General features: G+C 49.3%; 1 pseudogene across 1 annotated transcript in view; it reads left to right on the top strand.

Moving 5' to 3' along the window:
- Positions 1 to 16,218: 16,218 nt before the first annotated feature.
- LOC144611219 (WD repeat-containing protein 46-like) overlaps positions 16,219 to 27,957 on the top strand; it is a 32,607-nt pseudogene continuing 20,868 nt past the window's right edge. The window contains exons 1-3 of the transcript XR_013549495.1: positions 16,219 to 16,347; positions 17,744 to 17,908; positions 21,296 to 21,376. The product of XR_013549495.1 is annotated as a WD repeat-containing protein 46-like (transcript). The remainder of the gene's footprint in view (positions 16,348 to 17,743; positions 17,909 to 21,295; positions 21,377 to 27,957) is intronic.

Genomic DNA, 27,957 nt, shown 5'->3' with positions numbered 1-27,957 from the left:
GCTGCAGTGTGCTGCTGATGTTTATCCACGGGAGGGCGCTGTGACAGTATATTCCTACTGTACATCCACTGAGGCGCGCTGTGTGTGGATGTGGCAGTGCTCTGTTAAACATAACACGAAGTGCATAAGTCATAGCAGCATAGTTAGGGTATTGGGTCCATCGAGTCTACTCCGACATTCAATCATTGCTGACCGATCTTTCCCACTCAATCCCATTCTCCTGCCTTCTCCCCTTAACCATCGACACTCTTAGGAATCACCAACCTGTCTACCTTTGCTTTAAAAATACCCAATGACGGTTTACACAGCCATCTGTGGCAGAATTCCAAAGATTTACTACCTTCTGACGAAATAAATTCCTCATCATCTCATTTTAAAAAGTAGGTCCTTTTATTCTGACGCTAGTCAGAGAATGAATGAATGAATGAATGAATGAATGGATGAATGGATGAATGAATGAATGAATGAATGAATGAATGAATGAATGAATGAATGAATGAATGAATGAATGAATGCATCAATGAATACGTTTATTGGCCAAGTATGTACACATACAAGGAATGGGCCGGTCGCAAGTAACACAGGGTGGTGAATCTGTGGAATTCTGGCACAGACGGATGTGGAGGCCGTCATTAGATAATGTAAAAGCAGGGATAGACAGGCTTGTGATTAGTAAGAGTGTCAAAGTTGGGGTTGGGTTTAAGTGGGAAAGATAGGGCAGCCATGATCGAATGGCGGAACAGACTCGGTGAGCAGAGTGACTTACTCAAATGACGTCAGAACTTATGAACTCATTACTGACTCCGGGATGCCACGGAGTCTGTCGACATAGAAAACATAGAAAATAGGTGCAGGAGGATGCCCTTTGGCCCTTCGAGCCTGCACCGCAATACACTGTGATCATGCCTGATCATCCACAATCAGTAACCTGTGCCTGCTTTCTCCCGAAATCCCTTGATTTCGTGAGCCCCCAGAGCTCTATCTAACATTTGTCGCTATTCAAGGATTAGACAATGGACCTGAACGACGACTTCACAACCTTTACAAATTTCATGAGAAAATGTGCGCAGGAATGCGATTCCCGACGCAGTCTAGCTATCTCGTTACCCAGCTAACTTGCTATCAGCCAAGCTAGCTATCTAGCTATGTGGCTATCTAGCTATCTCGATCTGTATCTAACAATATAGTTATATATCTACCTGACTAGCTATCGAGCTAAGGTAGACACAAAATGCTGAAGTAACTCAGCGGGTCAGGCAGCATCTCTGGAGAAAAGGAATGAGTGCCGTTTCGGATCGAGACCCTTCTTCAGACTGATGTCAGGGGATGGGGCCGGACAGAGATAGGATATAGATAGAGACAGGAAAACTGGTGGGAGAACTGGGAAGGAGCAGGGGATCGGGAGGGAAAGCAGGGACTATCTGAAGTTAGAGAAGTCAATGTTTTTACCGCTGGGGTGTAAACTACCCAAGCGAAATATGAGGTGCTGTTCCTCCAAATCGCGCTGGGCCTTCCTCTGTCAATGGAGGAGGCATAGGACAGAAAGTCAGATTGGGAATGGGAGGGGGAGTTGAAGTGCTGAGCCACCGGGAAATCAGGTTGGTTGAGATGGACTGAGCGGAGGTATTCAGCGAAACTATTGCCGAGCCTGCGCTTGGTCTCGCTGATGTAGAGAAGTTAGCACCTGGAACAGCGAATACAGTTGATGAGGTTGGAGGAGGTGCAGGTGAACCTCTGCCTCACCTGGAAAGACTGTTTGTGTCCTTGGATGGAGTCGAGGGGGGAGAAAAAGGGACACCCCCTTCGACCAATACTTGTCCCTTTACCTCTCCCCAGCTAGCCTTCTAACCGTCTCGCCAAATAGCCATCTACCTTTCTAGCGATCTAGCCATCCAGCCATCTAGGCCAATTATCTGTACATATAGCCATTTAGTTAGCGATGTAACTATCTAGCTGTCTCATTTGCTAGGTACCTATCTATCCAGCTAGATCTAGAGATCTCCCTCTCTCACGAAGCCCACAGAGGATGAGCGAGAGAGAGCACACGCCTCAAAGAGCTGACTATCTAGCGAGATAGCTATCTTACTATCTATATATCCAGCGTTCTAGCTATCTAGCAATGCATGTCGATAGCTACCTAGGTACCTCGCTACCGTGCTATCGAGACAGCTTACATGCTGCTGGCTGCCAATCTAGCTCCCGATATATCTGGATTGATAGCTGCAGAGCTGGATATTTCGGTAGCTGCATAGCTAGGTCGCTAACTTGCCTGATGGCTAGAGAGATAGATATCTAGATAACTAGACTGTAAGCCAACGGCTTTGACGGCCAGATAGCGGGTTAGCTATCTAGATAGCTAGATAACCTGACAGACCGTTGCTAGATGGTTAGTGAACTAGGCATCCAGCCAGGCATACCAGTAGATAGCTCACGAGCCAGATAGCAAGAGAGTTTTATAGCGATTTAGCAGCTATCTAGCTGGATCGAACTAGGTCTCTCTCGATCTCCGTTTCACGCGGCCCCCAGAGAGCGAACGAGCGAGAGCGCACTCCACAAACAGCTGCCTACACAACTAGCTAACTATTTTGCTATGCAGCGATCCAGCACTCTCGCCACCCATCTGTCTATCTGTCTATCAAGCTATGTAGAAATGCAGCTATTTAGCTATCTAGAGAACTAACACGCTATCTGACTGTCTTTCCCGCTGGTAATCAATCTATATAACTTGATATCCAGCTTCCTCGCTGTCATGCTAACTAGCTAAACAGCTATCCACATATGTAGGGAGCCCGCTACCTATAAAATTTGACTATTCATCCAGCTGTCTAGCTCTACAGCTAACAGACCAAATAGCTATCTATCTATTTGTGACTCTATCTCCCTATCTAGCTATCCACCTAGCTATATAGCTATTTAGTCCTAGGAATTTACCAAGCGAGCCATCTTATTATCTAGCTAGCTATATATTTAGCTATCTACCTAGTTATCTATCCTGTTGGCCAGCAATCCACCTATCTAGCTATCCGGCTATCTAGCTAGCAGTCTAACGAGCTATCTAGTGATTGAATTATAGAGCTATCTATCCAATTATCTGTGTAGCAATGAATCTAGCTATTTATTTCTTAAACTGGCTATCTAGCTATCTACCCACCTCCTATTGCTACCTAGCTATTTAGCCATTTAGCCATGTAGGTATCTATCTATCAAGCTAGCTGCTAAGCTATCTAGCTATCTAGCCAGCTGGCCATCAAGCCTTCTAGCCATCTACTCATCAAGCCATCTCGCCATCTGACCACCCAGCCATCTGGCTTTATTCAGCTCGCCATCTACCCAGCGAGCCAGCTTCCCAGCTGATCAATTTCCCGTAGCCAGCTAGCCTTCCAACCGTCTAGCCAGAAAGCCATTTAGCCATTTAGCCATCTGGTCATCCAGCCATCTAGATATATAGCCGGCAAGTTATGCAATGCGGGTAGCTATCTGTTTCTATAAGATCCCCTCTCATGCTTCTAAATTCCAGTGAAGACAAGCCCGATCTTTCCTCATATGACAGTTCTGCCATTCCGGAGATTATCCTCCGAAACCTACCTCAAAAGCAAGGATGTCCTTCCACAAATTAGGAGACCAAAGCTGCACACAATACTTCAGTTGTGGTCTCACCAGGGCCCAATACAACTTCAGAAGGGCCTCTTTACTCCTATACTCAAATCCTCTCGTTATGAAGGCCAACATGCCATTAGCATTAGTGCGTTTTTCTGCTCTCTTGACCAGCTGAGTTCCTCCAAGATTCAAGATTCCAGGTTTAGTATCTTTATTCCCTTTTGATACAAAACATTATTCTGGGTCGGTGGAAAATATTTGTTTTATCCTCTTCCATCACCTGCTGACCACTGGCCTTTGCCACAGTCTAAACTCAGTTTAGAGATACAGCGCGGAAAGAAATCATCCTTAGAACCGATCACAAATCTTCTCACTTTTTTTTGGTGCATTCTATTGACAGTACTGGGTTTATACACTCAACTGCTTCAATTAAGGGCGGTCAATTTTTGGGGCATCACATTAAATAGTAATTTTGGGGAAGGGCCATATATTTGGTGATTATGGGAGAGCACCGGTAAATGTTCAAATAGGGGAGGGCACCAGCAAATGGAGATTTGCGGGTGCACCGTTATTGAAGTATGGCGGGTGGATAAACAACAAATATGAAATTAGCGGAGGGAAACTGTAAATGTGGAAATAGGCGAGTGCGCCTGCAAATGGGAAATCAGGAAAGGCAAACCTATTGACGAATTAGTGCAGGGCCCTGCCTGTTTCCTTGAATGTTCCTACTCCTCTCTGCGAGTTTTCTTGTCTCTATCTCTCTGTAGTTTACCGTCTCTATCTGCTGGAGTTCCTGGCTCTATATGGGCTCCTGATGGTCTCCATGAAAGAACTCCCACGGTGTGTGAGAAGAAACATACACCCAGGTAAATAAACAATACAGTGAGCAAACTGGAGCAAGGAACGTTACACAGCATTGACCTGTTGTACTGTGCCCCATCAGTGAATTATATGTGTTTCCACGCCCAGGCTCGCCTCATCCATCCTGTACGGATACATTTCTAGAAATCTGACCACCGAGCTGTGCTTCTGCTCCCTGCCACCAAACAATAATTGAAGCAGGAGGATCCGATTCAGACAGTTGTAAAAAGCTAGACAACGGACACGGATGACATCTTACGCGACTGCTTTAAGTCAGCAGTCACGGATTCTGCAGCTAACCTGAATGAGTGCGCCTCTGCCGTGACTGACTTCATCAACAAGTGAGTGGAAGACTATGTGCCGCCGAAGTCAATCCGAGTGCTCCCCAACCGGAAACTATGGATTTTCATTCACGGGTGAAGGCCAGGTCCGATGCACACAAGTCAAACGATCCCAAGCGGTCCAAGAAGCCACGATGTGGTCTCCGCAAAGCCATCAAGGATGCCAAGAGGAAATACCGGTTCAAACTTGCGTCCCAGTATAATCTCTGGGTCACACGGAGAATGTGGCACGGTCTGATTCAGATAAATGGATGCAAAGAATGTTCAGCCAATATCATTGGTGATAGTGCAAACCCACCTGATGAAGTGAATACTTTGTATTGTGACTTCTGGCTCTTCAGACTCCAGTGTGGCTCTCCCCAGGTTGACAGTTGCAGAGGTTAGAGCGGCCTTCCTGTGGGTAAATCCACGAAAAGCAACAGGCCCAGACGGAGTTCCTGGCCGTGTCCTTAGTAGCTGCGCGGAAAAGATAGCACATGTATCCGTGGATATCTTTATTCTCTCCCTACTCCGTTCTCAGGTACCCATCTGCTTCTTGAAGACCACCATCATTCCCGTAACGAAGAAACGCAAGACCTCAAATTTAAACGACCACCGAACAGTGGCCTTGACATCCACCATCATGAAATATTTTGGGAAGCTTGTAATGGAACGAATTATATCCAGTCTACCCAGGGGCCTTGACATACTGCAGTTCGCCTACCGCCACAACAGGTCCACGGACGATGCCATCGCCCTAGCCCTACATTCATTCCCAGATCACCTGGACCGTAGTAATTGCCGGGATTCTGAAATACAAGTGTGAAGCAAGATAAACGCAGAAGACTCAGATGACACTTGTGGAGTGAGGAAAACGTATCGAATGTTAGAAGTGGGTGACCTAATAAAAGAACTGATAGTCCAAAACAAATGCATACTTCGCACAACTCAAGCGCACTTGAGTTAGAGTGTAAATTACATCGCCATCGCACCTGAACATTGCTACAAAATCAGTTCAAGCCGAACAATAGAAATAGCCGATCATGCTTACTTATTGCTAAAGCAGATTTGGTAGCTATATTCCAAATGTTGTGGCTGTATAAATGCACCATCTTCAACATGCCTCAACTACCGTTACTGAAAGCTCGTTCTTTATACCCATCACCATCTGAGTGTAAAGGTCTTTCCTTCCAGTTCCTTGTAAATCTTGCCTCTCTTAATCCTCTGACATCTGTTATTTGATTCTCCATTCTGGGTAAATGACAGTACATCGACACTATTTATTCCCCTCACGATTTATATACCTTTGTACGATTACCCCCCACCCCCCAGCCTTCTGCCATCCAAGGAATATAGAACTTAACTCCACCTAGAGCTCGGGCCATAAAGATAATTATGAGCGAAGCCCTGCTTTAACTAACAACGGTGATACCACAAATGGCAAAAAGTACATAGACTGGACCGAGAGCCACGTGTCACACGGCAGAGAAACATCCCAGCAACTATCCTTGTCTACGATTTCCAATTAATAAGTCCCATTTACCAGCACATGCTCCGTAGACTATTAAGCTTTGACGTTATCTAATTTAAAGAGCGCGATACGGATCTTCAACTCGGTGCAGAGATTGAAGTCATGATTTGTCCCTCGGAAAAAAAGTGCCCTTCAAAGGACCAACAGTTGATCAGATGGTCTACCCTGTCACCTTCACGATAGTACGTACGTACGGATAGTACGGTCTGTCATCGCTACTCCATGGCGGATATTTTTCTATGGAACAGATGCGCCACCATAACATATAACATATAACATATAACAACTACAGCATGGAAACAGGCCTGTCCGGCCCTACCAGTCCACGCCGACCATTCTCCCTGACCTAGTCTCATCTACCTGCACTCAGACCATAACCCTCCAATCCCCTCCTATCCATATACCTATCCAATTTACTCTTAAATAATAAAATCGAGCCAGCCTCCACCACTTCCACCGGAAGCCCATTCCATACAGCCACAACCCTCTGAGTAAAGAAGTTCCCCCTCATGTTACCCCTAAACCTTTGTCCCTCAATTCTGAAGCTATGTCCCCTTGTTGGAATCTTCCCCACTCTCAAAGGGAAAAGCCTACCCACGTCAACTCTGTCCGTCCCTCTCAAAATTTAAAAAACCTCTATCAAGTCCCCCCTCAACCTTCTACGCTCCAAAGAATAAAGAACTATGTTCTGCATTCTGTATCTTCCCTTTGCTTTACCTATTGTTCTTGAGTTTGAACTGATAACATCTGTATATCGTATTTAATCCGTTTAGATCGCATGTAAAACAACGTTATTCATGCGCCTCGACACACGTGACAATAATGAACGTGAAGCCTAAATCTCAATCCACATTTCAACAAGTGTGGCTTTAAACTAAGTAGTGGGAGGGGGGGGTTGTAAAACTGGGAATATGAAGTTGAAGTTAAAGGAGAAGCGAATAAAAGAGAAATTGCAAAGGACTCTCGAATGAATGGGAAGGGAAGTTCCAGAAGCGATAAGAGAGTAAGGCCAGGGCCAATTGTGACCGGTGTGAGAGGGGAGGTGAATAACGAAATTAAAGTGTTGTATTTAAATGCGCGAAGTATAAAAAATAAAGTGGATGAGCTTGAGGGGTACACAACATATAGAAAAGACAGACAGGTGGGCGGAGGGGGTGGGGTCGCTCTGTTGGTGAGGAATGATATTCACTCCCTTGCAAGGGGTGACAGAGAATCAGGAGATGTAGAATCAGTATGGATAGAAATGAGGAATTGTAAGTGTAAAAAGACCCTAATGGGAGTACTCTACAGGCACCCAAACATTAGCCTCGATATAGGGTGCATGTTGAATCAGGAGCTAAAATTGGCATGTCGCAAATGTTGCGATGGTTATGGGAGATTGCAAAATGCAGGTAGACTGGGAAAAGCAGGTTGGTAATGGACCCCAGGAAAGAGAGTTTGTGGAGTGTCTCCGAAATGGATTATTAGAACAGCTTGTACTGGAGCCTACTAGGGAGAAGGCAATTCTGGATTTAGTGTTGTGTAATGAACCTGATCTGATAAGGGAACTCAAGGTAAAAGAGCCATTAGGAGGCAGTGATCACAATATGATGTTTTACTCTACAAATTGAGAGGGAGAAGGGAAACCAATGGCAGGTATTCCTGGGAATAATGCAGAAGTTGCAGGATCAATTTATCCCAAAGAGGAGGAAAGATTCTAAGGGGAGTAAGAGCTGGCTGACAAGGGAAGTAAAGGACAGCATGCAAATAAAAGAGAAGAAGTACAACAAAGCAAAGACGAGTGGGAAGCCAGAGGATTGGGGCTCTTTTAAAGAGCAACAGAAGATGACTAAGAAGGCAATACGGGGAGAAATGATGATGTACGAGGGGAAACTAGCCAATAATATAAAGGAGGATAGTAAACGCTTTTTTAGGTATGTAAAGAGGAAAGAAATAATCAAGGGAAATGTGGGTCCCTTGAAGACAGGAGCAGGGGAATTTATTATGGGGAACAAGGAAATGGCAGACGAGTTGAACCGGTACTTTGGATCTGTCTTCACTAAGGAAGGTACAAGCAATCTCCCAGATTTTCTAGTGGCAAGAGATCCTAGGGTGACGGAGGAACTGCAGGAAAGCCACATGAGGCAGGAAATTGTGTTGGGTAGACTGATGGGACTGAAGGCTGATAAATCCCCAGGGCCTGATGGTCTGCATCCCAGAGTACTTAAGGGGGTGACGCTAGAAATTGTGGACGCATTGGTGATCATTTTCCAATGTTCTATAGATTCAGGATCAGTTCCTGTGGATTGGAGGGTAGCTAATTTTGTCCCACTTTTTAAGAAAGGAGGGAGAGAGAAAACGGGAAATTATATAGCAGTTAGTCTTACATCAGTGGTGGGGAAGATGCTGGAGTCAATTATAAAGGACGAAATTGCGGAGCATTTGGATAGTAGTAACAGGATCGTTCCGAGACAGGATGGATTTACGAAGGGGAAATCATGCTTGACTAATATTCTGGAATTCTTTGAGGATGTAACTAGAAAATTGACAAGGGAGAGCCGGTGGATGTGGTGTACCTTGACTTTCAGAAAGCCTTCGACAAGGTTCCACATAAGAGATTAGTGGGCAAAATTAGAGCATATTGGAGGGAGGGTACTGACATGGATAGAAAATTGGTTGACAGACAAAAAGCAAAGAGTGGGGATAAATGGGTCCCTTTCAGAATGGCAGGCAGTAACTAGTGGGGTACCGCAAGGCTCGGTGCTGGGACCGCAGCTCTTTACAATATACATTAATGACTTGGATGAAGGGATTAAAAGTACCATTAGCAAATTTGTAGATGATACAAAGCTGGGTGGTAGTGTGAACTGTGCGAAAGATGCTGTGAGGTTGCAAGTTGACTTGGACAGGTTGTGTGAGTGGGCGGATGCATGGCAGATGCAGTTCAATGTGGATAAGTGTGAGGTTATCCACTTTGTTGGTAACAATAGGAAGGCAGAGTATTATCTGAATGGTGTCAAGTTAGGAAAAGGGGACGGAAATGAGATCTGGGTGTCCTAGTGCATCAGTCACTGAAAGAAAGCATGCAGGTACAGAAGACAGTGAAGAAAATCAATGGAATGTTGGCCTTCATAACAAGAGGAGTTGACTATAGGAGCAAAGAAGTCCTTCTGCAGTTGTACTGGGCCCTAGTGAGACCGCACCTGGAGTACTGTGTGCAGTTTTGGTCTCCAAATTTGAGGAAGGATATTCTTGCTATTGACGGCGTGCAGCCGTAGTGGGTTTAGTGGGTTAATTCCAGGAATGGCGGGACTGTCGTATGTTGAAAGACTGGATCGACTAGGCTTGTATACACTGGAATTTAGAAGGATGAGAGGAGATCTTATCGAAACGTATAAGATTATTGAGTGATTGGACACGTTCGAGGTATGAAACATGTTCCCAATGTTGGGGGAGTCCGGAACAATGGCCGACAGTTGAAGAATAAGGGGTAGGCCATTTAGAACTGGGATGAGGAAAATCGTTTCCAGTCAGAGAGTTGTAAATCTGTGGAATTCCCTGCCTCAGATGGCAGTGGAGGCCAATTCTCTGAATGCATTCAAGAGAGAGCTAGATAGAGCTCTTAACGATAGCGGAGTCAGGGGGTATGGGGAGAAGGCAGGAACGGGGTACTGATTGAGAATGGTGAGCCATGATCACATTGAATGGCGGTGTTGGCTCGAAGCGCCGAATGGCCTCCTCCTGCACCTATTGTTTATAGTCTATTGTAACTTAATTGTTTACGCCTTTACAAACCAAGGAGGCTTCATAGTTAATAGAAGCATTGTATCATTAACCCTTTTACCTATGCAGATCGGCAGAGTTTAATACGAATTTTACATCGGGTTCAAAAAAGGATTGGTGTTCCTGAATTATGCAAGGTGGCTTGAGAAAAGATTGTTAATTATTCCAAATACCCGGACAAGTCAGGGTTTGGTGGAAATTATAAAACTACATGCAGAAAGCTATTCTGTGTCATGAACTATATTCTTCATTCTGTATCTTCCCCTCAACCCGATCTATTGCACGTGTCTTTACACAGATTGTTTTTTGTGTGAACTGAGTGAAAAGCATGTAAAACAAAGCTTTGCACTGCACCTCGTTACATGTGATAATAATACACCTACCCTGACTAAATGACCTGAGATAAATAACAACTCTGATCAGAGCGAGAATGGTCGATCTCCGATGCTGACTAAGATTGGACACGAGACACAGGCAGTGTTGATATAAAACAGAAGGTGATGAGTGGCCGTTAACCAGAAATGGATTGTTGGACAATTGCGAGGAGAAGGTGAAGTGTGGGGACGGGAGTAAGAAAACAAAATACACGCTGATACCGGATTGCGGGCCGTAGTAATTCTCCGGCATCTAAAATACAAGAGGAGGTCAGGATATACTCAGATGACAGAAGACATCCGCGGAAAGAAGGAATATATGTTATGTCAGAAGTTAATGATCTCATCAAAACTCCGATATTGACGAACAACATGCAGTGTGGTATCAATTTTCAAACCAAAAGCACGCCAACATCGGTGCTGCTCGTCGGCGCACCTGGACATTGTTGCAGAATCAGTTCCTTCTCAACATTTGTTGCACAACAGCTACCTAATTATTTCTTGCTACTGTCTCATTGGCATCTGTATTTCCAAACGCTCTGGCTGTAGAACACTTCACCACTAACTCCTTCGACTGCTTGTCCCATGTACCCACCACCGTTGGAGTGTAAATTCCTTCCTCAGTTTCTTTTAAATCTTGCCACTCTGACGTGGAGCAATCACATTGAAGCGACACCCTAGAAGGCACACAAACGAAAACAAAAAGACAATTGTTATGTCCCCTGTTACCCTTGTCAAAATACGGTAACAGAATAAAGGGGAGGCCATTTAAAACTGAGGTGAGAAGAAACTTATTCACCCAGAGAGTTGTAAATTTGTGGATTTCTTTGACACAGAAGGCAGTGGCGGTCAATTCACTTTGTTGAATTTGAAAGAGAGTTAGATAGAGCTCTAGGGGCTAGTGGAATCAAGGGATATGGGGAGAAGGCAGGCATAGGTTACTGCTTGTGGATGATGAGCCATGATCACAATGAACAGCGGTGCTGGTTCGAAGGTCCAAATGTCCTCCTCCTGCACCTATTTTCAATGTTTCTACAGGCATATTGTCACATTTCATAGCAGATTGGTTTGGGAATAACTCTGCAAGGACCGCGAGAAATTGTGCAGGGTTGTAAATATATCCCAGTCTATTAGAAACCGCAGACCAATCATAATATCCATCTACATTCCACGCTGCATAACATTACCCAAACACCCAACATAATCCGGCAAATGGGAGCGATGCTTGAAAGCGCGCATCACCAGACTTACGAATAGCTTCATTTCCTCCGTTATTGGGCTTATAAACGGTCCCTCCATAGGCTAGGATATTAATTCAATTCCATCTACCCCATCATGGACATTGAACTTCGTCTGGGGTACAGATGTACAACCATGCGCTGCAGTGCTGATACATGGATTCTTCACGCTGTAACTTCCACTTTGCTCTATCTATTGTCATGTGTCATACACCGCAGGGACAGGTCCTTCCACCCAGCCTGCCAACGCCGATCAATGTAACCCATCTACAACGTCCCAACTGCAGCCGTTGCCGTGAATCACTCTCAACTCTTCCTAGATGTCATTGTCCAAATGTATTTTAAATTATGTTATAGTTTCTATTTCAACTACCTCCTTTTGCAGCTCATTCTATATGTCTGCTACCCGCTGTGCGCATCCATACAGTTACCACGCTCTGAGTGGATCCACATACACAAGTGCCCTTTGTCCTCGAGCTTGAACCGATAGTGTCATTTCATAAGAAATGTAATTTCTTTGGATAGCATGCAGAACAAAGTTGTTTGCTGTACCTCGGTACATGTAACAATATTAAACCTAAGACTGAAGCTAAAACCTAAAGCGCCTGTCACCTTCAGTGTTTACAACAACACGAAACCAGCAGGATATTTCATCGGTCAGACAAGCATTGCTTCATCCGTCGTTCGAGCTGTGCACGTCGGCACAGTAAGTCATATTTTTGCAGGAATTCTTTGATTTCTGTTTTCACAGATCTCGAGTTCTCCAATTGCACTTGTCCAGTTCTATGGAGAACAGAATTAGGCAATGTGACCATATTCAGCATGACATTCTATGTAATGAACCATTTTCTGCATTCTGTATCTTCCTCGCTCCATCTACGGACTTTAACTGATTGTAGTTGATGGCGTATCTAAACCGAGCGGATAGCATGCAAACCCACGATTTTCACTGCACCTCGGAACATGTGATGATAATAGACGTAGTCTAACCTCACCTAACCGAATGATCTGACATAAGTAACAACTATGATCAGAGCTGAACATTCGTACTAAGATGACTATTAAGATTGTCCATGTAACACAAACAGTGTTGATGTACAAGACAAGGTACTGAGTGGGGGTTAACCACAAATGAACTGTTGGACAAATGCGAAGACATGGTGAGGAGTCGGCACAGGAGGAAGATCACAGTAAAACACCTGATACCATATCGCGGACCGTATTAATGACCGTGCATGTGCATTACTGGAGTATAGCCAATAGACAATAGACAATAGGTGCAGGAGGAGGCCATTCGGCTCCTCGAGCCAGAACCGCCATTCAATGTGATCATGGCTGATCATTCTCAATCAGTACCCCCTTCCTGCCTTCTCCCCATACCCCCTGATCCCACTATCCTTCGGAGCTCTATCTAGCTCTCTCTTGAAATCGTCCATAGAATTGGCCTCCACTGCCTTCTGAGGGAAATAATTCCACAGATTTACAACTCTCTGAGTGAAAAACGTTTTCCTCATCTCCATTCCAAATGCCCTACCTCTTATTTTTAAACTGTAGCCCCTAGTTCTGGACTCCCCCAACATTGGGAACATGTTTCCTGCCCCCAGCGTGTCCAATCCCTTAATAATCTTCTATGATCGGGGACATGTCTGTCTAGACTGCGAGAAATTGCAGGGAGTTATAAATGGAGCCCAATCCATCACACAGACCAAACGATCCACCATTGACTCCATCTACACATCACGTTGGCTCGAAAAGAAATCAGCCAACGTAATCAAATTTTTTTTAGGTCTCTTCCTCGGGGCGAGGAAGCGCCAGGTACGGCTCGGCCGCGGGACCTTCCATCGCCCGGTACAGCTCGGCCGCGGGACCTTCCATCGCCCGGTGCGGCTCGGCCGCGGGGCCTTCCATCGCCCGGTGCGGCTCGGCCGCGGGACATTCCATCTCCTTGCGGGCCTGTGCGGGTCGGTCGCCTCGGTAGGGCTCGAGATGTCTGTCCGTGGGAGGGGCATGGGGGAAGAGAGAGGAAGTTTTTTTGCCTCCATCACAGTGAGGGGGAGTTTGGAGTCACTGTGATGGATGTTTGTGTTGGGGTTGTGTGTCTTGTGTTTTTTATTTTTTTGCTCTGTGACTGCTGGCAAATTAATTTCGGTCGGTAAAACGAATGACAATAAAGCTATCCTGTTCTGTTCTGTTCAAAGGGGAGAGAGATACAGAGAGGGAGAGGGCAGAGAGAGGGAAAGAGAAAGTAGAGAGGGCGAGAAAGAGGGGAGCGGGAGAGAGGGGAGAGAGAGGAGGAGGTTGTATAAAATATTAGTTTAGTTTAATTTATTATTGTAAATGTATTCCTAAAAGAGGAGGGGGAGAGAAAGAGGGGAAAGTGAGGGTGAAGGAAGGGGAGGGAGACAGAGTGGATAACAAATATTAGTTTAATTTATTGTTGATACTAAAACTCTCGTTTGTTTGTTTGTTTGTTTGTTCCTGAACTACATCCAAAACGGTACAGGATGCGCGACAATTTTAGGCCCACCTTGCTCACTGTTATCCCTTTGGTGCTAATGGAAGGTTTCATTGAAATTGGTGTTATATTTTTAAAGTAATTCTCATTTTAAAGTTTAAATCTATCTACTAGGGATGGAGAGGGAAGGGACGGCGGGAGGGGAGGAGGGGGTGAGAGGGGGAGGTGAGGGGGAGGGGAGAGGGAAAGGGAAGGGGAGAGGATTGGGGTTGAGGTGAGAGGAAGGGGAAGGAGAGGGTGCTGCACCAATGCAGGAGAGGTTTGGGCCCAACGGTTCCACTTGTTTGTTACTTATTGGAGTGGGAGAGAGAGTATCAAATATTAGTTTACTTTATTCTTGTAAAATAATTATAATAAATTGGAGGGGGGAGAGGGAGAGGGGGAGGGTGGAGAAAGGGGAGAGAACAAAAAGGCCGTATCCTCCCCGTATCTACGAAACATCAGCACCCCCTCCCTCCTCCCCCCTTTTTTATCCAGAGTCCACGTGATGGTCAACATCAACACTGGATTGGTGGTGGTGTTTCGGAACAGAGCGAGGGAGGGGGAGAGAGGGGAGGGAGAGGTTTGAGAGAAGGGAAGACAGAGGGGAGAGAGAGAGAGAGAGATAGGGGGAGGAAGAGAGGGGTGAATGGAAGAGAGAGAGATGGGAGAGAGAAAGGGGAGAGAGAAAGGGGAGCGAGTGTATGAGAAACATAGGGGGAGAGGGTGGATCAAATATTAATTTGATTTATTATTGTAAGTGTGTCAAAAAGTGGGGGGCGAGAAAGAGTGGGGAAAGAAAGAGGGGAGAGAGAGAGAGGTCAGAGATGGGGAGTGAGATGAGAATGAAAGAGGGGGTAGAGGGGGGGACGGGGGGAGAGAGTTGAGGGGGAGAGACCTGGGGTAGAAAGAGGTGCGAGGGAGAGAGGAGGGGAGACAGGGGATAAGGAGGCAGAGAGAAGGGGAGAGTACAGAGAGAGAGATGGAGAAAGGGCAGAGAGAGGGGGGAGTGAGAGGGGGCTGATAGTGAAGGGGGAGAGAGACTGGGGAGAGAAAGATGAAGGAGAGAAGGGGGAGAGAGGTGGGAGAGAGAGTGGGGGCAAGAGACTGGGAGGGAGAGAGATAGGAGAGGGAGAGAGGGCAGAGATAGAGAGAGGGGAGAGAGAGGGAGACCGAGGGGTGGCTGGGAGTGAGAGGACGGGCCGAGGGGAGGGGGGAATAGTGAAGGGACGGTCTGATGGGGAGGGGGGCTAGTAGTAAAGGGATGGGCCGAGGGGGAGGGAGGGTTAGTAGTGAAGGGATGGGCCGAGGGGGAGGGAGGGTTAGTAGTAAAGGGATGGGCCGAGGGGGAGGGGGGCTAGTAGTAAAGGGATGGGCCGAGGGGGAGGGAGGGTTAGTAGTGAAGGGATGGGCCGAGGGGGAGGGAGGGTTAGTAGTAAAGGGATGGGCCGAGGGGGAGGGGGGCTAGTAGTAAAGGGATGGGCCGAGGGGGAGGGAGGGTTAGTAGTAAAGGGATGGGCCGAGGGGGAGGGGGGCTAGTAGTAAAGGGATGGGCGGAGGGGGAGGGAGGGTTAGTAGTGAGGGGACGGGCCGAGGGGGAGGGGTAGTAGTGAGGGGACGGGCCGAGGGGCGGCTGGGATGTGGGAATGGGCCGAGGGGAGGGGGTAGTAGTGAAGGGATGGGCCGAGGGGAGGGGGTAGTAGTGAAGGGACGGGCCAAGGGGGGGGAGATAGTGGTGAGGGGACGGGCCGAGGGGGATAGTAGCGAGGGGACTGGCCGAGGGGGATAGTAGCGAGGGGACTGGTCGGGGGGGGCTAGTAGCGAGGGGACTGGCCGAGAGGGCGGGCCGGGGCGCGGCTGGGAGTGAGGGGACCAGTAGCGGGTGGGGGCTAGTAGCGAGGGGACGGGCCGGGGGGCCGGGAGTGAGGGGACGGGGAGCGGGGCTAGTAGTGAGGGGACGGGCCGGGCGGCCGGGGCGCGGCTGGTAGTGAGGGGAGGGGGGCTAGTAGTGAGGGGACGGGCCGAGAGGTTGGGAGTGAGGATGCGCGGCCGCACCGGGCGCACTGGGCCCCGTTGCCCCGGAGACGCGGCGGAGTCTTCAACAAACTTTATTGTTCCCCCGCACCCGCGCGGCGACCGTGTGGACAAGATGGCGGCGAGGAGAGGAGGGGTGAGAGAGGGGGGGGGCAGAGAGAGAGGGGGGGGGCAGAGAGAGAGGGGGGGGCAGAGAGAGAGGGGGGGCAGAGAGAGAGGGGGGGCAGAGAGAGAGGGGGGCAGAGAGAGAGGGGGGGGCAGAGAGAGAGGGGGGCAGAGAGAGAGGGGGGGGCAGAGAGAGGGGGGGGCAGAGAGAGAGGGGGGGCAGAGAGAGAGGGGGGGCAGAGAGAGAGGGGGGGGCAGAGAGAGAGGGGGGGCAGAGAGAGAGCGGGGGGCAGAGAGAGGGGGGGGCAGAGAGAGAGGGGGGGGCAGAGAGAGAGGGAGGGGGAGAGAGAGAGGGGGGGCAGAGAGAGAGGGGGGGGCAGAGAGAGAGGGGGGGGCAGAGAGAGAGGGGGGGGCAGAGAGAGAGCGGGGGGCAGAGGGGGGCAGCGTGGGAGGGGGAGAGAGAGAGGGAGGGAGAGGAGGTGAGAGAGAGAAAGAGAGGGAGAGGGAGAGGGAGAGGGAGAGGGAGAGGAGGTGAGAGAGAGAGGGAGAGGGAGAGGGAGAGGGAGAGGGAGAGGGAGAGGGAGAGGGAGAGGGAGAGGGAGAGGGAGAGGAGGTGAGAGGAGGGAGGGAGAGGAGGTGAGAGAGAGAAAGAGAGGGAGAGGGAGAGGGAGAGGGAGAGGGAGAGGAGGGAGGGAAGGTGAGGCTGAGGCTGAGGGTGAGAGGGGAGATCACATATAGTGGGGGGAGAGGGACGGGAGGGGGGGAGAAGGAAATAGGGAGAGGAAGGGGAGAGGAGGCACACACGCACACACAGAGGAGAGAGAGTGAGGGACTTGGGGGAGGAGAGAGAGTGGGAGCTGGAGAGAGGAGTGAGAGGGAGTGGGAGCAGGGGAGAGGAGAGAGAGCCAGTGGGGAGAGAGAAGGAGCATGGCTGGGAGGAAGGGGGTGAGGGAGTGTGGAGGGAAGGGGAGAAGGAGGGAGAGAGGGTGACGGGAGAAGTTTGGGAGGTTGGTGGAGGAGAAGGGACGGATGGGGGATAGGGGTGGGGGTTGAGAAAGGGGTGGGGATGGGAGAAATGGGAGGGAAAAAGCACGGGGTGGGAGGGAAAGTGCGTTAAGTAGAGAGGGGGTGTGGTGGGGAAGGTGGGGGGGGGGGACGAGGGGTAGGTGGGAGAGATGCAGTGAAGGAGTAGGGAAAGTGGAGGGAGGGCAGGGTGAGGGGGCGGGTGGGATGGATGGAATGGAGGTGGATGGTGAGTGGAGGGATGGGGGGGAGGAGGATGGATGGAGGGGTGGGATGGGTTGTGGCAAGAGATGGATGGAGAAGTGAGACAAGGGATTTGGAGGGCTGGTGGTGGTGAGGAGGGGAGAGAGCAGACACTGGGTGGGGGTGTGGACTGGGGGCTGACGTGACCACGTTCCTTTCAGAAGCGCAGGTGTTATTGGGAGGCCGAGCCCGAGACTAAGGGCGATGCAGGAGGAGGAGGAGGAGGGGGCATGGTGGCGAAGCAGGGGGCCCGGGGAAGGGCTGCTGCTCAAAGACGTCCCGGCACCCAGAACCCCGGTGGTCGCGGCAGGGGGTCGCTGTCGGGGGTGAGTACCGACGCCTCGGGCACTGAGGCAATGGGGGTGGGGGAACAGGGGACGGGAGAGAACCGTGGAGTGGGGGGGGGGTTGGAGGAGTGGTGGAAAACGGGATGAGGGGAGGGGGCGCAGGGGAGGAAACTGGGGGTACAGAGATTGAACTGTAGAGGGAAACACAAGAGAATGCAGGTCAGAAGTGATCGGAGTAGAATTAGGCCATTCGGCCCTTCAAGTCCACCCCGCCATTCAATCGTGGCTGATCTATCTCTCCCTCCTAACTCCATTCCCCTGCCTTCTCCCCATAACCTCTGATACCTCTAAGATGGTATCTTGAGCTAAACGCGAAGTGCTGGAGAAACTCAGCGGCCAGGCAGCATCTGTGGAGGGAATGGACAGACAACGTTTTGGTTCGAGATCCATCTGGAGACCGATGGCATTGTGGTGGTGGTGGGGGGGGGGGTGGGGGGGTGGGGGGGGGGGGGTGGGGGGAAGGAAAACTGGAAAAGAGAGTTGCGACCAAACCTGGCGAGTGATGTGTGGAAGAAAGACACAGAGTGCTGGAGTAACTCAGCGGGTCAGCCAGCATCTCGGGAGAAGAAGGATGGGTGAGGTTTTTGGGTCGGGACCTGTCTTCAGACCTGACCAGAAACGTCATCCATCCTTTTACTCCAGAGATGCTGCCTGACCCGCTGTGTTACTCCAGCACTCTGTGAAACGTCACCTATCCATGTTCTCCACAGATGCTGCCTGACCCACTGAGTTACTCCAACACTCTGTGAAACGTCACCGATCCATGTTCTCCACAGATGCTGCCCGACCCGCTGAGTTACTCCGGCACTCTGTGAAAAGTCACTGATCCATGTTCTCCACAGATGCTGCCCGACCCGCTGAGTTACTCCAGCACTCTGTGAAACGTCATTTATCCATGTTCTCCACAGATGCTGCCTGACCCGCTGAGTTACTCCAGCACTCTGTGCCGACCTTCAGTATATACCAGCGTCTGCAGTTCCTTTTGGCATTATCTCTAAACGTAGCTTAAATAAAATAAACAAAACAAGTGATAGAAACATAGAAAATAGGTGTAGGAGTAGGCCATTCGGCCCTTCGAGCCTGCACCGCCATTCAATATGATCATGTCTGATCATCCAACTCAGTATCCCGTACCTGCCTTCTCTCCATACCCCCTAATCCCTTTAGCCACAAGGGCCACATCTAACTCCCTCTTAAATATAGCCAATGAACTGGCCTCAACTACCTTCTGTGGCAGAGAATTCCACAGATTCACCACTCTCTGTGTGGAAAAAAAAACGTTCTCGTCTCGGTCCTAAAAGACTTCCCCCTCATCCTTAAACTGTGACCCCTTGTTCTGGACTTCCCCAACATCGGGAACAATCTTCCTGCATCTAGCCTGTCCAACCCCTGAAGAATTTTGTAAGTTTCTATAAGATCCCCCCTCAATCTTCTAAATTCCAGCGAGTACAAGCCGTGGGTGGATACAGGTGAGTGGAGTGAGTGACGAATAAGTCTGGAGGTGAAGTGGGAACAAAAGGGCGTCAGATGAGGAGAGAAGGAGGGGGGGGGGGGTCTTTTGTAGGTGCTCCTACCTGCATATTCAGGGAGCAACTGTTATTCCACTTACAGGCCCGTCAAACAAGTGGAGCAAGGTCCTTGGTTATCCAGCTAAAATAGTTTCCTTGCTATTTATAGCTGCTGGATACCTTGAAATGGATAGTCGGCAGTTTAGTCGTGCTGGAGTAACTCAGTGGGCCACGTAGCATCTCCAGAGAAAAGGACTAGGTGACGTTTTGGGTTGAAACACCTCTTCAGACTGAGAGTCAGAGAGAAGGAAACTAGAAGCATGAATAGGTTCAGAACAAATTAGACCCAGCACTGATGACCGGGGGCGCTGTGCTGCCGGAGCTCACCAGAGCATCACTCCGGCACCTCTGTAAAAAAAAACAGCCAAAATAAACAGCGGGGAACTTAACAGTGGGCAGTGGAACTTAACCAGTGCCAGCTCTGGCACCTGAAAAGTTAGCACTGCAACACTGCCGATGACTAAGGAAAGGTGACGCCCACGATGGTCCATTTTTGGATATGGAAAAGCTGATAACGAAGGGGTAATATGGATACAAATAGTGGGACTGGTAGAACGACTAGAATGGGGAGGCAACTTGAAATTAGAGAAATCAAAATCACCATTGGGTTGTAAGCTGCCCGAGCTAAATATGAAGTGCCACTTAAAAGGATTAATTTGTCTCACAGTAAATCGGACAAACAATGTATTGGCATAAAAATATTAATAAAGAATACTTTTGCCAAATAGATTATATAATAAAAGTAACATAGAAACATAGAAAATAGGTGCAGGAGTAGGCCATTCGGCCCTTTGAGCCTGCACCGCCATTCAATATGATCATAGCTGATCATCCAGCGTCCAACTCAGTATCCCGTACCTGCCTTCTCTCCATACCCCCTGATCCCTTTAGCCACAAGGGCCACATCTAACTCCCTCTTAAATATAGCCAATGAACTAAGGTTAATTTTAAATACAAGCAGTACAAATTAGTTTAGGAACGCGCAAAAGGTTTTGCGAACATCTGTTATTTTGTTATATAATTATCATATGTATTGTGATACAGTGAAAAACTGTTTCCGTGCTATCCAAGCAATTCATGCTGTACTAGAGTAAAATCAACCCATACAAGGTAAAGTTCAGGTTAAAAAAAGTGCAAAGTCCACTATAAAGTGTGTTGCAAGTTTGGGACTACTCTTAGTTTATGACTGGACCATTCAGTAGCCTGATAGCAACTGGGAAGAAGCTGTTCCTATATCTGAGTCAAAATAGAAACATAAAATTCATAAAGGATTGGACAGGCTAGATGCAGGGAAAAAAATTCCGATGTTGGGGGAGTCCAGAATCAGACGTCACAGTTTAAGAATAAGGGGTCGGCCATTTAGGACTGAGACGAGGAAAAACCTATTCACCCAGAGAGTTGTGAATCTGTGGAATTTTCTGCCACAGAAGGCAGTAGAGGCCAATTCACTGGATGTTTTCAAGAGAGAGTTCGATTTAGCACTTCGGGCTAAAGGAATCAAGGGATATGGGGAAAAAGCAAGAATGGGTACTGATTTTAGATGATCAGCCATGATCATATTGAATGGCGGTGATGGCTCGAAGGTCCAAATGGCCTACTCCTGCACCTATTTTTCTATGTTTCTAAAATGGAAAGCCGGAGGGGGGGAGGGAGGGGGTGTGGGTGGAAGGGGTCGGGGAGGGGTGGGGCCATTTCTAGCACTATCCCGCCTCTCGGTGAGGGGGGGGGGCGGTAGGTACGGTGGGGAATCCCCGGCCCTTCCGGACATCTCTGTTGACCCCGTGCTCTCTCCCCATAGAAGTTGGACCCCTTCTCCCGACCGACCCCTCTCCCACAGGGACTGCTGCAGAAGTACAAACGAGGACGGGACGTCCCGGCGGTGAGTGGTGTCGGGGGGGGGGTGGTGACGGGGAGGGAGACACAAGGGGGTAGCGGGGGTGGGTCGAGTGTGGGGAGGGGGGCATCAGTGGAGCACGGTGAGGTTTCCTTAGATCCCACTACCCCTTCTCCCCCCTCCCCTTCTCTTCTCCCCCTTCTACCCCCCTCCCCCTTCTACCCCCCTCTCTTCTTTCCCTCCCCCTTAATATACAAGAGACAATAGGTGCAGCAGGAGGCCATTCGGCCCTTCGAGCCAGCACCGCCATTCAGTGTGATCATGGCTGATCATTCTCACTCAGTACCCCGTTCCTGCCTTCTCCCCATATCCCCTGACTCCGCTATCCTTAAGAGCTCTATCTAGCTCTCTCTTGAATGCATTCAGAGAATTGGCCTCCACTGCCTTCTGAGGCAGAGAATTCCACAGATTCACAACTCTCTGACTGAAAAAGTTTTTCCTCATCTCCGTTCTAAATGGCCTACCCCTTATTCTTAATCTGTGGCCCCTTGTTCTGGACTCCCTCAACATTGGGAACATGTTTCCTGCCTCTAACGTGTCCAACCCCTTAATAATCCTGTACGTTTCGATAAGATCCCCTCTCATCCTTCTAAATTCCAGTGTACACAAGCCCAGTCGCTCCAGTCTTTCAACATATGACAGTCCCGCCATTCCGGGAATTAACCTAGTAAACCTACGCTGCATGCCCTCAATAGCAAGAATATCCTTCCTCAAATTTGGAGACCAAAACTGCACACAGTACTCCAGGTGCGGTCTCACTGGGGACCTGTACAACTGCAGAAGGACCTCTTTGCTCCTATACTCAACTCCTCTTGTTATGAAGGCTAACATTCCATTGGCTTTCTCAAGTCAAGTCAAGTCAAGTCAAATTTATTTGTCACATACACATACTCGATGTGCAGTGAAATGAAAGTGGCAATGCCTGCGGGTTGTGCACAAAAGGAATTACAGTTACAGCATATAAATAAAGTTAATAAGTTACTAAACATAGCACAAAAAGTGTCGACAAAAATTTAGTCTCTGGGGTTATCAAAGTTGACAGTCCTGATGGCCTGTGGGAAGAAGCTCCGTCTCATCCTCTCCGTTTTCACAGCGTGACAGCGGAGGCGTTTGCCTGACCGTAGCATCTGGAACAGTCCGTTACTGGGGTGGCAGGGGTCCCTCATGATCTTGCTTGCTCTGGATCTGCACCTCCTGATGTATAGGTCCTTCAGGGGGACGAGTGTAGTTCCCATGGTGCGTTCTGCCGAACGCACTACTCTCTGCAGGGCCATCCTGTCCTGGGCAGAGCTGTTCCCAAACCAGACTGTAATGTTGCCGGACAGGATGCTCTCTACAGCCCCAGAGTAGAAGCAATGAAGGATCCTCAGCGACACTCTGAATTTCCTCAGTTGTCTAAGGTGGTAAAGGCGCTGCTTAGCCTTACCCACCAGTGCGGCAATGTGCGTTGCCCATGTCAGATCCTCTGCGATGCGGACTCCCAAGTATTTGAAACTGCTCACCCTATCCACAATAGACCCATTTATCTCCAGTGGCGTGTACGTCCTTGGATGTTTAGCCCTTCTGAAGTCCACAATCAGCTCCTTTGTTTTAGTGACATTCAAGAGGAGGCTATTGTCCTGACACCAGAGTGCCAGATCAGCCACCTCCTCCCGGTAGGCCTTCTCATCGTTGTTGGAGATCCGGCCCACCACCACAGTGTCATCAGCAAACTTGATGATGGAGTTTGAGCTGAACCTGGCCCTACAGTCATGTGTGTACAGGGAGTACAGTAGGGGGCTAAGGACGCAGCCCTGGGGGGATCCTATGTTCAGGGTGAGGGAGCTAGATGTGTGTTCCCCCATCCTGACCACTTGGGGCCTGGCAGTGAGAAAGTCCAGGACCCAGGCACACAGAGGGGTGCTAAGCCCCAGTTCCAGCAGCTTCTCAACCAGTCTGCTGGGGACTATTGTGTTGAATGCTGAACTAAAGTCAATGAACAGCATCCTCACATAGCCCCCCTGGCTGTCCAGATGAGAGAGAGCGGTGTGTAGAACCTGGGAGACCGCATTATCCGTGGACCTGTTCGGACGGTATGCGAACTGTAGTGGGTCCATGTTGCGAGGAAGGAGGGCGCAGATGTGCTTCTTGACTAGCCTCTCCAAGCATTTCATGACAACCGAGGTGAGGGCCACCGGTCGGTAGTCATTTAAACACGCTGGAGAGGCATTCTTTGGCACCGGTACAATGATGGATCTTTTGAAGCAAGCAGGGACCACGGACTTTGCCAAGGAGAGGTTGAATATTGTGGTGAGCACTGGAGCAAGCTGAGTAGCACAAGACTTTAGTACTCGCCCAGATATACCATCTGGGCCTCCAGCTTTCCTCGTGTTCAAACGCGTCAGAGCCCACCTCACCTCATGCTCGGACACCGAGAATGTGTGCACATCCCCGGCGGTGGATCCCCCTCCAGCCTCGCTAGCCAGCGCCCCTTTAGTGCTGTTTTTAGACGGCGAGCTGGTGGTGTTACCCGTCTCAAACCGTGCGTAAAAAGAGTTCAGGTCATCAGCTAAGGAGGAGCCGGCACTTCCGGTTGAGGGGGTGCTGGACCTGTAGCTAGTTATAGTCCGTAGCCCCTGCCAAAGGCGCCTGGTGTCCTGCTGCTCCATCTGTGACTCCATCTTGTCCCGGTACCTCTTTTTTGCATCCTTCACTGCCCTTCGCAGTCGGTCGGACTCTCCCTTGTAGTCGTCCATGTTGCCGGATGCCAGGCCGGAGTTGTAAGCAGCGGTGCGAGCATTCAAGGCCACGCGAATAGACCTGTCCACCCAGGGTTTTTGGTTAGGGAAGATACTGACCCTTACCGCGGGGATGATGGTATCGGCTATTGTGGCAATGAAGTCCGTAACCGCTTCCGCAAACTCATTTACATCTCTGGAACTTTCTTGGAACATGTTCCAGTCGACTTCGCTCAGTGCATCTTGCAGCATGGCCTCTGAATGGTCAGCCCACCGCTTTACGTCCCTCGTCACTGTCACTTCCCGTACTATCCGTTGTTTGTACTCCGGCAGCAGGAAAATGGCAGCATGGTCAGATTTCCCAAAAGGAGGGAGAGAAACGGCCTTGTAGCCTTTCCTGAATGGCGTGTAGCAGTGGTCCAAAGTTTTTTCCCCCTGGTGACACACGTGATGTGTTGGTAGAAGTTGGGCATGACCTTTTTGAGATTTCCCCTATTGAAGTCTCCAGCCACCAGCACACCCGCATCAGGGTTCTTGTTTTGGTGTTGACACAACACATCGTGTAGGGTGGACAGTGCCACGTCGGTGTCCGAATGCGGTGGGATATAGACGGCTGTGATGATCACCGAGCTGAACTCCCGGGGTAGGTAGAATGGTCGGCATAGGATAGTTAGATGTTCCAGGTCCGGCGAGCAGGAACGAGAAAGCGTCTTAATATTCCCAGGATTACACCAGTTATTATTGGTCAAGAAGCAGACTCCTCCGCCCTTGGATTTCCCGGATTCTTCCGTTCTGTCCGCCCGGAAAGCAGTGAAGGACTCGGATGGGCAGATCACCTGGTCAGGCACCAGCGGGGTCAGCCATGTTTCGGTCAGACAAAGGATGTTACATTTCTTTATGTCCCTCTGGAATCTGATCCTTGCCCTGAGGTCATCCAGCTTGTTCTCCAGGGACTGGACGTTGGCCAGAAGTATGCTGGGCAGAGGTGGACGTAAGGCTTGGGTTCTCAGCCTGTTCCGAATCCCCCCTCGCTTCCCTCGGAGTTTTTTCCGACTTTCCCACTGACCAGCGCTCCCACTGCTGCTGCCGCGGTGCGCTCCTTTGATGATCTCTATCGGTATATCGGTGAGTAGATTTCTGTTTAATAGTGCTCCTGTAGCGCTCGAGTTTAATTTTACGAGCGTTTCCCGGTCGTACATTGGTTAATGCTAAGTGCTAGCACACGCTAGAGCACTTAGGGATAATTTTAAAGTAAACATACCAGTTTAAAACGCACAGTTCCCGCAGAGCTACCACGACGGCGACTGGACTGGACCGCGCCATCGCGTCTTCACTGCCTGCTGTACCTGCATGCTTCCTTTCAGTGACTGATGCACAAGGACACCCAGATCTCGTTATACGTCCCCTTTTCCTAACTTGACACCATTCAGATAATACTCTGCCTTCCTATTCTTACCACCAAAGTGGATAACCTCAGACTTATCACCTTCCCCTCCCCCTTCTCTCCCTCTCCCTTCTCTCCCTCCCCTTCCCCCTCTCTCAAATCCCTCTCAAAGCCCCTTTTCCCTCTCCCCGCTCCCCCTTCCCCCCCTCCCCTTCTGCCCCTCCCCTTCTCCCCCTCTCAAATATCCCTGCCACCCTCAAATCCCTCTTCCCGACCCCCCCTCTAAAATCCCCCTCCCCCTTCTCCCTCTTCCCTATCTCCCCCTCCCCCTTCTCCCCTTTCAAATCTCATATTCCCTGATTTCCCTCCGGCCTGCATCCCTGCACTTCCCTCCCCCCCATTCTCCTCCACCCCTCATTTCCCTTCCGCCCACCTCCACTTCCTTCCCCCTTCCGCACTTCTCTGGCAGACGAGTTAAACCGTTACTTTGGATCTGTCTTCACTGAGGAAGATACACACAATCTCCCAAATGTTCTAGGGGCTGGAGAACCTAGGGTGATGGAGGAACTGAAGGAAATCCACATTAGGCAGGAAATGGTTTTGGGTAGACTGATGGGACTGAAGGCTGATAAATCCCCAGGGCCTGATGGTCTGCATCCCAGAGTACTTAAGGAGGTGGCTCTAGAAATAGTGGAAGCATTGGAGATCATTTTTCAATGTTCTATAGATTCAGGATCAGTTCCTGTGGATTGGAGAATAGCAAATGTTATCCCACTTTTTAAGAAAGGAGGGAGAGAGAAAACGGGTAATTATAGACCAGTTAGTCTGACATCAGTGGTGGGGAAAATGCTGGAGTCAATTATAAAAGACGAAATTGCTGAGCATTTGGATAGCAGTAACGGGATCGTTCCGAGTCAGCATGGATTTACGAAGGGGAAATCATGCTTGACAAATCTACTGGAATTTTTTGAGGATGTAACTAGGAAAATTGACAAGGGAGAGTCAGTGGATGTGGTGTACCTCGACTTTCAGAAAGCCTTCGACAAGGTCCCACATAGGAGATTAGTGGGCAAAATTAGGGCACATGGTATTGGGGGTAGGGTACTGACATGGATAGAAAATTGGTTAACAGACAGAAAGCAAAGAGTGGGGATAAATGGGTCCCTTTCGGAATGGCAGGCAGTGACCAGTGGGGTACCGCAAGGTTCGGTGCTGGGACCCCAGCTATTTACGATATACATTAATGACTTAGACGAAGGGATTAAAAGTACCATTAGCAAATTTGCAGATGATACTAAGTTGGGGGGTAGTGTGAATTGTGAGGAAGATGCAATAAGGCTGCAGGGTGACCTGGACAGGTTGTGTGAGTGGGCGGATACATGGCAGATGCAGTTTAATGTAGATAAGTGTGAGGTTATTCACTTTGGAAGTAAGAATAGAAAGGCAGATTATTATCTGAATGGTGTCAAGTTAGGAGGAGGGGGGGTTCAACGAGATCTGGGTGTCCTAGTGCATCAGTCAATGAAAGGAAGCATGCAGGTACAGCAGGCAGTGAAGAAAGCCAATGGAATGTTGGCCTTCGTAACAAGAGGAGTTGAGTATAGGAGCAAAGAGGTCCTTCTACAGTTGTACCGGGCCCTGGTGAGACCGCACCTGGAGTACTGTGTGCAGTTTTGGTCTCCAAATTTGAGGAAGGATATTCTTGCTATGGAGGGCGTGCAGCGTAGGTTCACTAGATTAATTCCCGGAATGGCGGGACTGTCGTATGTTGAAAGGCTGGAGCGATTGGGCTTGTATACACTGGAATTTAGAAGGATGAGGGGGGATCTTATTGAAACATATAAGATAATTAGGGGATTGGACACATTAGAGGCAGATAACATGTTCCCAATGTTGGGGGAGTCCAGAACAAGGGGCCACAGTTTGAGAATAAGGGGTAGGCCATTTAGAACGGAGATGAGGAAGAACTTTTTCAGTCAGAGGGTGGTGAAGGTGTGGAATTCTCTGCCTCAGAAGGCAGTGGAGGCCAGTTCGTTGGATGCTTTCAAGAGAGAGCTGGATAGAGCTCTTAAGGATAGCGGAGTGAGGGGGTATGGGGAGAAGGCAGGAACGGGGTACTGATTGATAGTGATCAGCCATGATCGCATTGAATGGCGGTGCTGGCTCGAAGGGCTGAATGGCCTACTCCTGCACCTATTGTCTATTGTCTATTGTCCCCCCCCTCTTCCTCTACCCCCCCATCAACATCCTCTGCCCTCACCTCAGCTATTTGTACATCGTCGTCTCCCTGTAACCCACACCACAGACCGATCGTTCAGTGAGTGGATATTTCGCCTGTTAGCGTAGAGTCGTAGAGCTGAACAGCATGGAAACAGGCCCTTCGGCCCAGCTTGTCCGTGCCGACCAACTTCAGTGAAAAGCTTTTGGTGCGTGCTAACTAGGTGGAAAATACATGATTACAATCG

Source organism: Rhinoraja longicauda, chromosome 39, assembly GCF_053455715.1.
Source record: "Rhinoraja longicauda isolate Sanriku21f chromosome 39, sRhiLon1.1, whole genome shotgun sequence".
In the NCBI taxonomy this organism is placed as follows: Eukaryota; Metazoa; Chordata; class Chondrichthyes; order Rajiformes; family Arhynchobatidae; genus Rhinoraja; species Rhinoraja longicauda.
Note: the sequence above shows the minus strand (reverse complement) of the source record. Positions and strands in the feature narration are given on the sequence as shown.